The sequence below is a fragment of the Canis lupus genome, chromosome 34, assembly GCF_003254725.2.
Source record: "Canis lupus dingo isolate Sandy chromosome 34, ASM325472v2, whole genome shotgun sequence".
Taxonomy (NCBI): Eukaryota; Metazoa; Chordata; class Mammalia; order Carnivora; family Canidae; genus Canis; species Canis lupus.
In genome coordinates, this window is record NC_064276.1 from 37,488,406 (window position 1) to 37,502,058 (window position 13,653).

The following is a 13,653-nucleotide window of genomic DNA, read 5'->3' on the forward strand; positions in this document are numbered from 1 at the left end:
GTGTGTGCGCGTGTCTACAGGTAGCAGCGGCGGCGGCGGCGGGGACCGGAGCAGGGCCGAGCTGCAGCCACCTCCCCGCCCGTGATCTTTGGAGGCGACTGCTCACTTAGCGGGCGGATCTGCACCCTCGGGAGATCGTCTCATCCTCTCCATTTCCACGCGTCTTAGGCGTCTTCCAGTTCCAAGTGTGTGTTTTGGGTATTTCATTAAAATTTTTTTTTCCCCCTTCTCCCTCTAAATCTCCTCGGGAATTCTGCGCATCGAAGCAGGTGGCTCCTGATAAGCGATCTTTGGATGTACTGGGCTCGCCAAGTTTTTCCCCTCCGCGTCCCCTCCCTCCCCGGAGGCATCCGCGGGGCTCCTCTTTTTTGGATTTCGATGCAGAGAACGTGTATATGTGTGTGTGTTCCGGCCGCGTAAGATGTAAATACCCAGATGCGCGTCCCAGCGCCGGGTCCTCGCCTCTCCTGCCGACCGGGCGGCATGTGTCGGAGCCGATGGATAACGAGGACACTATTAACATTCTTTTGAGCCGGTTTTTTCAAAAGGGGAGGGAGCGCGAAGGATCGCTTAACATTCGGCCATCGCTTGGCTGCACACTAAGCATCACGAAGTATTTATGGTTGCAGAGCAGGTGCAAACGGGGCTTAGAGAGAAAGGTAAGGGAGCCTCGTGCGTCCGCCGACCCCCGCGCCCGCCGCGACCCGGGGTCCCCGGAGCGTCCCGCCGCCGCCTCCCGCCCCCTCCCCAGCCCCGCGGCCCTGCCCTGCTGCTCCGCCGCGCGCTGAGCCCCCTTCCCGTGCCGACGGGGGTGGGTGGGGGGGCTGGAGGTTTAACGGTCTGCCCGAGCTCGAACGCTTTGCCCCCTCCCCCCGCACCCCGCGCACCCCGCGCACCCCACCCCGGCCCAGTAGCCGAGTTTCCCGGCCCCCCGCCAGCCGTCCTAGGAAACCCATTCTGCCTCCTGGACAAATAGTGCGCCCTGGAGAGCTGCTGCGGGCGGCTCCCGGGGCCGACGCCGTCGCCTCCGTCCTCCGGCCAACACAAAAGCGATGGTAATGACAATAATTAATAAAAATGACGAACTTTAATAAACCGGGTGGTTTCATTAGCCTTACGGGGCCGGGTGGGGGTGTCCTGGAGCCTCCCCGACGCTGGTTTTCCTTTCAAAACGCCCCAACACCCCAGGAGAGCCCCCCGCGGAGGAGAACCGGCGGCCGGCCCCGCGCTGAGCGGATTCCCGTTCCCCGGAGGGTCGCCGGCCCGGTGCGGGGGGGGGCGGGGTGCGCGGAGCCGGGGCCGCGTCCTCGCAGTCGACCTTTGGGGGGGCTGGAGGCTCGCCCCCATCCCCGGGGCCTCCGCGCTCCGCGCCGCGGGTGGGGGTCCCTGCTCGGCTGCACTCTGCTCCCCCGGCGCTGTCGGAGCAGACGCGTCGTGCCCCCCCCGTCCCCTGCCCCCACCTGCCCCCACCTGCCCCCACCTGCCCGCACCTGCCCGCGGCGCCGTGAGCCCTCCATCCCGAGGCCCGGCCGGCGCGCAGGTGCAGGGGGTGCTGCGCGCGGGGCGAGGGGGGCCGAGGGGCACCACGCGGTGCCAGGAGCAGGGCGCCGCGCAGGGGGGAGGCTGCCCGGGGTCCCCGGCTGGCCCGCGGGGGGCGGGGGGCGAGGGGGGCTCCTCCCGCCTCCTAGTTCCACCGGGTGAGAAAGTTGCTGCGCCCCGCGCGGCGCCCCGCGCGGCTCCCGGGTCTGCGCTCGGGTCGAGCCGGGTCCCCCGCGCCCCAGCCCAGCGCGGAGCCCCGGGGGCGGTGGGGGGCGCGCGAGGAAGCCCCGGGGACGGGCGCCCGGCCGCACGGTGCAGGCGTCCCCCGGGGCTCCAGGCCGTCCAGCTCCAGGCTTTGTGAGTAGACGTGGAGAAGAAAAGCAAAAAAAGCAAAAAAAAAAAAAAAAAAAAAAAAAGCAGCCCACCTGCGGGGAGCCCAGGAGTGCGAGAAGCGCGGGGACCGCGCATCCCGGGGCCCTTCCAGGTGGCCGCCGCCCGCCGCCCGCCGCCGCCACCCCGCTGCTTTTTTCCGTTTGCAGGACCAGGGAGGGAGAGAGGTCCGCGCAGGATTTAGGGAACAGGGATCCGCGCAGCTAACTCAGCCTTGTGTCTGTCACTCTGCATTTTCCTAGGTACTTCTAGTCTCATTTTCCTTTTTTTTTTTTTTAAATGCTGGCACTCCAGTGGGTGATGGGTTGCTTAAGGGAATTCTCAGGCTGCATCTGAAAAATGACACGATGCATCCAGCCCTCACCCATGCATGCATGGGTCGTGCTTGATTAGAAGTAGGATCGTGGGTAGGGAAATATCCCTAAGGAAAGGTGTGTGGGTACCTGTGTGTCAGGGTGAAAGCTGTAAAAAAAAAAAAAAAAAAAAGGTCTCGGCGGCATTTCATTCCGTCAGCCGTTGCAGCCCAGCGGAAGAGCAGCTCTCTAAAGGAGCTCAGAAGCGAAGGGCCGGGCAAATATTTAAAATAGTAAACGTTAAGTGCAAAAACATGAAGTTTGCCGTCGCCCTCGGCCGAGAAGGAGCTGCCGGCCTGCTACCTGCGCTGCTGGGGGATGGAGCGAGGGTCGGAGGAAGTGGAAGTTAATCATCAGCCAGGCCTTCTGATTACAGGGTCTGATTAAAATAAGTAAGTGTTTTCTGGAAGCCTGCTCTCCTACGGTTAGTCTTTGCAATCCTCCTAACAGAAGCAGGAATTGAGGGAGCCGGTCTTCTGGCAGACTCTGCCAGGGTTCTGCAGTGTGGGGTAAAGACAGCCTTCTGGAGCTCCCCTTCCTTCCACGCGTGCCCTCCGTTCACCCCCAGAGTCCTTTCTGGCAGTCTTCCCTGCATCCCCGTGGGGGGCTTCATTTGTGAAAATTCTCACTTCTGGTTCCGTAGGGCATAAATGTGTACGTTTGAGTTGCTTGGAAATTGGAATGTATCCTCGCAGCAGGTAGGCAGAGGGCTCCCCACCAGATGCTGGGGGGGGGGGGGGGGCGGTGCTGGAAGCCTCCAGGACCCTTTGGCAGGGCCGGTGACTTCCCTGACTTTCTGGAGTCTCTTCCAACTCTGAACGTTTCATTTTTTCCCCCACTTTTATTATTTCTGCACGGTGATCCAGGGACAGGATCCACATCTTCCTTCAAAGTTCCTTAATTTAGTTAGGATTTTTTTTTTTTTTTTTTTTTTTACAGCATGATTAAATAGCTGTGACTACAGACTACGGATATAAATCTAAGCTCTCTCTGAGTGAAAACAGTTCCTTTCCATACAAGTTATTGACAGCTTTGCGCGTGGGGTAGGACTGATACAGATTTAGGCGTGATTGACAGATGCCTCTCTGGGTTTCCACCTATTGAAACAAATAATTTTGAACATTTATAGCAAAGCACTGTAATCGTTTATTTCTAGAATCCTTTCTTAAATTCTTTAAACAAAGGAATTATTTTATGAATTACCTAACGGAAACCAATTTGTGGTTTCTGTAAGCAAAACACAATTGGCATTAACAGTGAGATGTGAGGCCACAACAGCTCAACACTACGCTTTTGTCACATTTTAAAGTGTTTTGAAGTGAGGTTTGGGGTCTCTTTCCATCTTACTAGATTGTAAACAGGAAGATATGATTCCTCAGTCATATTTTAATTATTTGTAGATGGAATCCTCCAAGTCCAGTTCACCACACTTATTTTGTTTCCTAAAACGCAGGTCTGGTCTTGCCAATCTCTTGTTAACAGTAGCCAAATCGTTCCTTATAGCTTGAATGTTAGTGTCTCGAATGCAGATGGTTTGCTATTCTTTGTACAATTTACTCCCCAACTTTACTTTTTAGATTAAAATACTTTCCACCTAGAACTCCTCCCCAACTTACTCTTTATTTCATTCACGAGGCTCTTACTTGTTATTTTCCTCAATAGTACAGGACATTTTATCTTCTGAACTCCATTTATACTAATGTTTCTTCAAGGATGGCTTCCACCCATCCCTGCCCCCCCCTCCCATTGTAGGATAGAACATTTTATTTCCTTAGAGTGTTCTTTCCTGCCCCATCCTGCTTCATTCCTGAATCCTTACTCTGAGCTCCCACAATGTGTTGTTTACACCAGGAGCAGCCCACCTTTGCTTGGCCTGATGCTTGGCTTCCTCAGTGGATAGTAAGTTCCCAGAGGTAAAAAAAACAAAACAAAACAAAACAAAACAAAAACACCAAACTGTACCTGATTTATCAGTTTATTCAAAATGTTTAACCCCATGTCTGAACATAAAGTGGACCATAAGTGAATGACAAATGTATTATTTAGAAATACAGTTTGGCTCTGAGGCAACAGAAAACCTGGCTACCCGTGGTTTAAGCAAATAAGGGTTTATTTATCTCACACAATAAAAACTCAGGAAGAGACAGTTGCTTAAATAAACATTTAGTCAAAGAATAAGACTTCTTTCTTCACCTTGGTGCTCTTCTCCTTATGGTCTTAGGATCGCTGCTGTGCTTCTTGCTTCTGTGGCTGCTTTCTAGGCCCAAGAAACATGACAAGACTGCTCTAGGTTAGGATTTTTCAGCTGGCACTATAGTCATTTGGGCCAGATAAGCCTTTGTCTTTATTGGGGGGCAGGGATTATCTGCTTCATTTTAGGATGTTTTAGTAATGTTTCTGGCTTCTACTCATTAGGTACCAGTAGCACACCCTACCCATCCGGTTATGACAACTAAGACTATTTCAGACATCACCAAATGCCCTCAGAGGTAAAATCTGCCTCAACTGGCAACAATTGCCCAAAGTCAGAACGGGACAATTCCCTGTTTCCCATTTCCTTTGTTTCTTTGTGTTGCAGTGGTGGTGAGGATCTTTTTGGTTTTTGCTTGATAAATTGTAGAAGACTCTTTATGTGATTCTTGAAAGAGGTGAAAGAAAGAGAAGAAAGAAAGAAGAAAGAAGAAAGAAAGAAAGAAAGAAAAAGAAAGAAAGAAAGAAAGAAAGAAAGAAAGAAAGAAAGAAAGAAAGAAAGAAGGGGGGGAGAGAGAGAGAGAGAGGAGAAGAAAGGGCCAAACAAGCCTTCTCCTTGAGCATTTTCTTTTTTTGTTATGTGGACATTCTTTCTAGAGACTTCCATTCTCCTATCACTGCCAGAACTGTGTGAAATGGCTACTTCCAGGTACATGAAAGGTTGGGAAATACATATTTTTATTTTTAAGTATTTTATCTTAGTATTTTATTACTGGCATACCAGTACCTGGAAGAAAATCAGAATCTGATAAGAGAAGGGGAAGTGGATGTGCAGTTGGAAACTACAAGTGTTTACCATTACAGCAGGATAAAATAATATGTGAAATTCACCTAAATACTTTAGAAAGGAGAACAAGAAAAAAAAAAAGGAAAGCAAACAGTCATAAAAGAGGGTAGATATAATTTTTCACGTGCTATAAATATTAACAAAATGATTTGGATCCTTCTGGGTGATATTTTCGTTGGGAAATAGCTGGGCAGGATGGGGGCATCTTGCTCTTCCTAACGTTTGTGTGTGTGTGTGTGTGTGTGTGTGTGTGAGTGTGAGAGAGACAGACAGACAGCACCCCATCTCCTTCAATCTACTGAAGAAAGCAATAAAGGTTGCTATTCGTATTTATAAATTAGGTAGTGGTCGATAGTGAGATGTGTCGTCAAAGAAGACAAAAATGTGAGTGTGGTTTCAACACTCCCTTCTAATGCTTGCACGTGCTAGTAATGGCATCAGGTAAGGTAATTTCTTGTAGACCTATGGTAACACAGGCCATAGCAACTACATTAGATTGCTCAAAGGACGCCTGGGTGGCTCAGTCCGTTAAGCATCTGACTCCTGATTTCGGCGCAGGAGGTGATCTCAGGGTCGGGTCCAGCCTCGCCCCACAGTGGGCTCCGGGCTCAGCAGCGCGTCTGGGATTCTCTCCCTCTCCCTTGGCCCCTCCCCGGTTCACATCTGTGTGAGTACTCTCTCTAAAGTAAATACATATTTTTAAAAATTAGATTACTCAATTATTTACCTCGCTGTGGTAAAGGCGTACCGTTGGGCATCATTATAGAGAAGAGGTCTACCTTCCAAAGACCTATCAACGTTGCTGCGATGGCCAGTAATCTTGTCTGATTGATTGTTTTTTTCCCTGCTTTTTACCCTTGTCACTCATTCTCTATGAATCTATTTAATGCCCATATTTGCTCAGATTTGTGTAGAATATAGAAATATAAAATATGGTGTCGATTAAGAAACTTTTGCCTTCAAGTTAACAGAAGACCCAATGAAAGACTTTAGGAGTAAAGACTTATTATCTCATAAAACGCGGATTCTGGAGGTATTGCAGGTCCAGGGTCAGCTAACTCAGCAGTTCAGAGATAGATGTCAGGGCTCTAGGACAAACTTGCCCTTGTTCTCTTGGCTCTCATCTTGGAGAGAAGATCAATAGTATGGCTACTAGAGAGCCAAACAGCCCCAGTCAAGGCAAAGAGTAGCAGTCTTCTTCTATGGAAATGAGAAGGAGAAATTTTTCTGGAAGGTTTCAGTAGACTTCCCTTTATGCCTAATTGACAAAAGCTATGACACATCCCACTCCTAAATGAATCAGTGGCAAAGAGGTGATGCATTGACTGATGGATTTTGATCAAGCATGGTCATTCCCCTAGGGCTGGAGGAGAGGTCTCCTTTCCCTGTGGATATGGCAAGGCCATACTTAAAATCAGAGCTTTTGTTAACTGGGAGGAAGGAGGCAATGGCTGTAACCCAGGGTACCTAATAGGGTGTTTTGTAAACATCATGCTCTATCTTCCTTACATTTCTTATAATATGGAAGACTTATCTTAGAAAACACACACACGCATTACATAGTCTTTGAATCCATGGACATAAACTGAATACGTGTCAGCTGCATGTTTCTGATATAGAATGATTCCTCTCATGAAGTTCCAGAGATTTAAAAAAAAAAATTACTGCCTGGAGATTCAGAAAATGTAGGAATGGGACCTGGATAGAAGAATTACAGACACTAAATTATACTAAATTTCAAGTACTATATTATGCTAAATCCAAAACCCTACCTTTTCAACTTACACCTATATTGTACAAAATAACCACAGTTAAACTGTTTCTGTTTTAAGTAGATTGTGTTTGTCACATGATCTTATCATCATAATTCAGGAATAATGTGAAAAATGGCTGAACCCTTTTGCCAATTACTCTCACGAAGAAGGACTTGATGTCAGTTATGCCCAGATTAAAATGACCTCGCTGCTTTTGATAACTGTTTCCTTGGAAGGCCTAGGGGAGGGTTTTCGGTTCACATGCCAGTGAGTGTCTCTCTCATTGAACATTGTGAGTCTTTTTTTTTTTTTTTAAACAAGGAAAGCTTTATTTTCGATCTTTTGTCTGACTTCATGGAAGCACAGAGCCAATTTTGTGTTCAATTGAACAGGGGTTCTTAACCATCTCCTTTTACCCTGGCTCATTATTTGAATCTGTGTTTTTAACTTAAACTTTGCTCTAAGATTTTATTGTATTGGGGCTTTTTATCATAGATAATTTGTGCTTCAAATTATATTTGGAAGGAGGGAGAATGTACATGTATTTGTAGGTATGCATGTGCAAACATGCTATCATACATCACTAGATAAATGTCTTATGCCTTAATGAATGAATCTATGTTAAAAAATTAGGCAATATTGAGTGCAATGAACTGCTGAGTCTTGCTCCCATTAACATGTGCAGTAGGATTTCATGAAAAGGGGATATCAGCGGTGTTTGAATCATTTTGATAGAGAAAAACATTGTAGTTCACAGATTGATGGTAAACTAAGGCAGGGAAGGCAGAGAAAGTATCAATAAACTGAACTCATTATACGTATTTTGCTCTGCGATCAGATCGAAGTTGTTTTTCACCCTCCCCCTCCATAGCCCAAGAATTTCTGTAATCTCATTACTATCCAATAACTTTCTCACCAGTGTAAATGGGCAAATATAAACTTTAACACCGAAGCCACCACGTAAAAGAACCATGAGCTAGAAAAGAATGGATTTGATCTCTCCGCTTTATTTCAAAGCAAATGTCGAGATGGGCCCAGGCTATCTTCTTGGTTAACCGCCAGCTTTTTAGAGTGCATTTTCAATGTCTCCTCTTTCTGTTGCCAGTGCTCCATTTCTGAGCTCCACGCCTGAAGCCATTTGTGCCACAGCAAACCCCTCTGACCCCGGGCTGCTCACCTCCAGGGGAACTAATATTTGAATCAAGCGTAAAATGATAGTTAGTACCTCCATCTGTGTTTAGGCTCAGAAACCGATGCTGCTTCTTTTTGTTTTAATAGAAAGTATGTTTGAAAGTGAGAGCATAGTGAAGTTTGGTTTTAAATAGATCCACCTTTTTTGGGCACTCTTGAATCAAGTGAAGACCCCTGGGAGAGCATGTTTTCTAAGTAGGTGTCTCTCTGACCTTCTCTCCTCTAGACCTGGGCAGTATCTCATACTTCGACATCCACTGTGAAATCATTTTAGTTCACAGCATTGACCCTAGATATTGCAATTTCCTAAAACTTTTCTCAGAGTATGAAATGGTTAATTATATATCGGATACACTGTGTCTCATCAAAACTAAGAAACACCTGGTTACAGGACATATCCTGATTTTATGTACACCTTTGAAAGAAGAAACACCTCGATTGAATCATTAGATGTTTCTTTCCTACCATTTAAAATTTTTATTTTATGCTTTTGTAACAAACAACCTAGACTTAAAAGATGTATCTTTTTATTCTATATCAATCTTGTACACATATAAAAAGTATAATATTAGTAAATATGTTGGTTTAAGAATGCAAAAAGAAACCTTTGTTCTATTTAGATTCTCTTCTGAATCATTTTTTTTCTGACTCAGAGCCATCAATATTCATATTTTTTCTGACAATAGTCTCTATGTGTTGGTGATATGCCATTTCTTAAGAGTGCTCCATGATCGTCTTCAGCATTTTATTCCAAGCAGCTGATACCTTCTGAAAGGTTTAATGCTGGTGTTTTGTTATTACAGAAGGTGGCGACTGAAAATTTTCAGATGACAATCTCATATTTCTCTCTTAAATTGTCTAGAAGTGTCAAGAGCAGTGGTTGTCTGGTTATGGCAAGAGGAACACAACCAAGTTTTACGTACAAAGTTAATGGCAGCTATGCCTCCACTGCTGCTTGCTTGGCTATAGGAATTATAAAGTACATCCTGATTTCAAAGATGTTAAAGGTCAAAAAAAGTGTCAGAATCAATGAAATGTGGCAATTTTAATGATACACGTGTCCTCGTTTTTTAAGCGAGCTAATGCAGTAATGATTATTAATTAACCAACTATTTAATTAATCGTTAAGCATTTGGACGTGAGAGATTGCTACATAATTCTTAGACAGAATGATTAGAGTCTAATTCTATCCCTTCGTATTCTCCACCTCCCTTCCTAGTTTGTAATATATAAAGTATAGCTAGTCTTCTAAATAGATGATAGTAACATGAAAAAGCATAAGACTAGGAATAAGAGACCTATGTTTTATAGAGCAGACTCTTCTAGTAACTTTCACTTTTACAATTCATTTACTCTCCCTGGGCCTCAGTTTCCATGTTTAAAATGTATAGTTAGACTAACTGAAATTAAATGTGTCTTTTGGCTCTCGGACCTGTTTAGGGTAAAGATAATTGTTAATAAGGAATGTCCATAATACTAATATGTATTTAAGCTGTTTTATAAACATGTAATGATAGAGAGGTGTCACTTTAAACTAGTCAGTTTAATATATATCATAGATACTGTATAGCTTTAAGGTTTATTGTATGGCTTTAAGATTTTACAGTTTGGGGAGGTTTGCACACACGTATCTTATTTGCTCTCTAAAACAACTGTGAGCAACGCAGAAGGGTCAACAGAGCAGTTAGGATTTAGGACCCTTCTCCTCAAATATACTGGAAGAAAAAGATTACTGAATAAATCAGAGCCAAATAAAGCACGCAAAAGTGGGAAGAGGCAAGGAGAAAATGCATTTTCCATCAAGAACAAAGAAAACTTACACAAGGAATTAACTATCACTATATATAAATGTTCTGCTTAAAAAGAAAGTCATCAGTAAAAAGCAAGAGAAAATTGGCAGGTAAAAATGAAGTTTCCTTTTTCTTTTTGTTTTATCATTACTCAACCACATACCACCGATTAAAAAATATGAATAAAAGGAAGAGGAGTCTTGGGTTGGATCAGTCAGATGCTACTATTTGTGGATCTATCTTGACAGTTCTTACTGTGCAGTTCCACAGACAACAGTGTTTCTTCTCTGTATTGTATTTGAAAATTGCCACTGCTCTTAAGTGGCCAGAAAGCTGGGTACTTACTTTCTGATGAATAACAAGCTCTCCAGAGGTATGCCACTCTCCTTTCTCTCATTGTAGTATAGTCACCACAAAGAAAACACTGTTGCCTCTCGCCTACCTATTTTGCCATAAAAGTGAGTTGATTTCTAGAGCATGAAGACAACTCTTTTTTTTTTTTTTTGCTAGATATTCTCAAAGCTCCTGTTTAATACAATTAAAGTATAGAATACATAATATAGCTGAAAGTAAGTGGATTTTTGTTGAATTTGATTAATTAGACTTTTTTAATCCTCTATCTAGGCCACTTTGTCTACTAGAAAAATATCCAGGGGTACCTGGGTGGCTCAGTGGGTTGAGCATCCAACTCGTGATTTCAGCTCAGGTGGTCATCTCAGGGTCTTGAGATCCAGCCCTGCCTCTGACTCCCTGCTCAGTGGGGAGTCTGGTTGAGATTCTCTCTCTCTCTCCCTCTGCCCCTTCCCCTGTTCTCTCTTTCTCTAAAAAAAATAAATAAGTCTTTAAAATCAAGAAGAGAAAAATAACCATGATACTAGTATTTAAGATGGAGAATATGGTTTAATGGTTTATAATCTTAGACCATTAAATAGAGTGTTGAGATTATAGTCACATTGAAATCAGTATTTTATGACCGAAGGGGAAAAGCATAATTTTGACCCTAGAGAATATGTAAAACATATTGTAAAAAGGAATAATTCCTTTTTTAAAAAATTTTAAAATAAATATCCAGTAATGTTTCCATGTGAGAAGCTGAAAGGACCAACATGGTTTTTTTAGTCAATTTTAGGCCAGCTTCTTCAGTTTGCAAGTGACAAAGTAGGCCAAGATAAGAAATGCCTTGCTGAGTTTATTAGTGACTGAACTTGGACCAAAACATCCCAATCGTCATGTAATACTTTCATGCATCAGTTTTACATACAGGACAGTAATGCGTATATCAGCATCACACATATATGTGATTATAGAATTATTAGTTTAGAAATACAGGGAGATAATTGACAGAAGTCATAAAGAAGGGTGTTTTATTTTTAGAAAGATTTGGTAAAAATAAGAGATTGGGGTGTGAACAAATGGAGAAAAGAGAGCAAAGCATTACTTAAAGAAAAGCAATAAAAATTAGGAAAATGACATGTAGCAGAGGTAATTGATCACTTAAGACTTTTTCAAAAGTAAAATAAATAAGTAAATGAGACAACCCACATTAGGAAGTACTATTGTAGAAAAGAGAGGTGCTTATTGAAAAGATACATCGGATTCTGTGTTTAGTAGTTTGGTTTAGGACTTCTGCAAATCACAAGTGTCAATTATATATTTACCTCGAGATAAGCAGTTTGTTAGGAACACTGTTCACGTCACTCATATCAGAAGAAACTCATTTTACCAGAGAACAAATTATTTGAAATGGAAAATATAACTTTCTGAGTATGTGCCTATTAATATAACTGATTAATACGAAATCAGTTTGAGATCACTGATTGATTGTCAGTAAGCAAGGAGATTCTTCTTTTCATAGTCTGCCCAGGTACTGTTTTCTTTTTTTTTTTTTTTTAATTTTTAAAATTTATTTATGATAGTCACAGAGAGAGAGAGAGAGAGAGAGAGAGGCAGAGACACAGGCAGAGGGAGAAGCAGGCTCCATGCACTGGGAGCCCGATGTGGGATTCGATCCCGGGTCTCCAGGATTGCGCCCTGGGCTAAAGGCAGGCGCTAAACCGCTGCACCACCCAGGGTTCCAGGTACTGTTTTCTTATCTGGGTGGCCTCTGCCCAAAATATACTGGAAACACTCTGCTGCCCAAAACACCTTCTTTCCCTTCCACTATTGTGCTCTGATCAGTCTTTTCAGAAGCGCTGATTACAGGACATTTATAATCAAAATGTCCCATTTGCTTAAGAGAGAGAGGCTCTTGCTGGTGCTAACTTGTCATTTAACACCCAGTGACCACCCTCATCATTACTTTAAAAATTATAACATTTCTATGGCCTAAGAATTGAAATTTCAAGTGAGACATATTCCTCTGTTTCTACTAAATTGAACATGAAATCAATACGTCCCTCCCAACTCTCCTTGGAGCCACCTTTTGTGAAAAAAAAACAGCAGCTCATTTTGGGAATCAGTGCCTAGAATAACCAGCACCTGGAGAGCAGACAGTGACTCAGTTAGAAGACCATGTGCATGTTTTCTATAGAACTCCATAAACATGGTCACAATGTCTCGTGAATTCAGTGCATTTTGACTCTGCTGGTCAGAAATACACTGGGTGTTGTCCTAGTATTCAGTGGAGAATGTCGTTCCCCCACCTGTCTTCTCTAAAACTCCAAAGAACCATGAGACCTCCCAGGACCACCTCTTATGGGGCCTTTTCTTTACCATGCATGCCTGAAAAGAAAAAGGGAGTGAGATGATGCTACTATAGGGCAGAAAGAAGGCCCAATCCCTGGACTGGGGTAGTCTGTTAGGGAGATACAGACAGTATAAAGGGCATCTTTAAGTTTGCAATATCCTTTAAGTCTAAAGCAATATTCAAGCTTGCAAAACCATTATATATATGTATATATACATAATATGTTTGCATATATAATATATATTTTATATTTATTTGTGTGAGTATGTTTGTCTGAATTTTTTCCTTCCCCATGTGATGCTCAGCTAACATAAATGAAGTGTAAAATAGAAATGTATTGATGGAGAAGGCCAGGAATATTAGTTTAAAAGCAGGACCATTGCCAATGAGATGAAGCCTTGGTTCATGCCAATTGCTTACCAGAAGGATGCTTTAGCGTCCCACAGGGAGGACAAGAGGCAATCCCTGGAGAAGGTGGGGGATTGAGAAGCTGCGTTGTGAGAAAAGGACTGTAAAATAAACAAGAATGGGGCAAACTTTTCTGCCTCTCACGCTTTAGCCCACAAGGTGATCCTGTTGCTAAGATAGTATTAACATGTGTGATTCCGTGTAACCTTCACGTTTTTTTTTTTTTTTTTCATGGGTTGATGATGTCAACCTTGTAGGGCTTTGTGGGATTAAATGAAATGATGTATTTAATACCTTGGCTTGGCACATAAAAAAATGTCTCAGAGAATTCTTGTTACCATGATAACCCTCCACACGTGTACACAAACACGTTCTCTGCTCACTCAATAATAACAGTTTATCCCACACTTTTGATATGCCATGTGTTGCTGGGCACAGTGAAGAAGGCAAAAATAAGGCAAACCTTGTCTCAAAGATCCTGAGGATCCTTGTTTTTCTCCTCCCA

General features: G+C 43.5%; 1 protein-coding gene across 2 annotated transcripts in view; it reads left to right on the forward strand.

Moving 5' to 3' along the window:
• Positions 1-13,653, forward strand: part of NLGN1 (neuroligin 1) — an 817,938-nt gene continuing 804,285 nt past the window's right edge. Inside the window, exon 1 of one of the 2 annotated variants that reach the window (XM_049105692.1) lies at positions 1-185. The gene's annotated coding sequence lies outside the window, so the exon portion shown is untranslated. The other variant, XM_049105691.1, reaches the window with a different exon arrangement.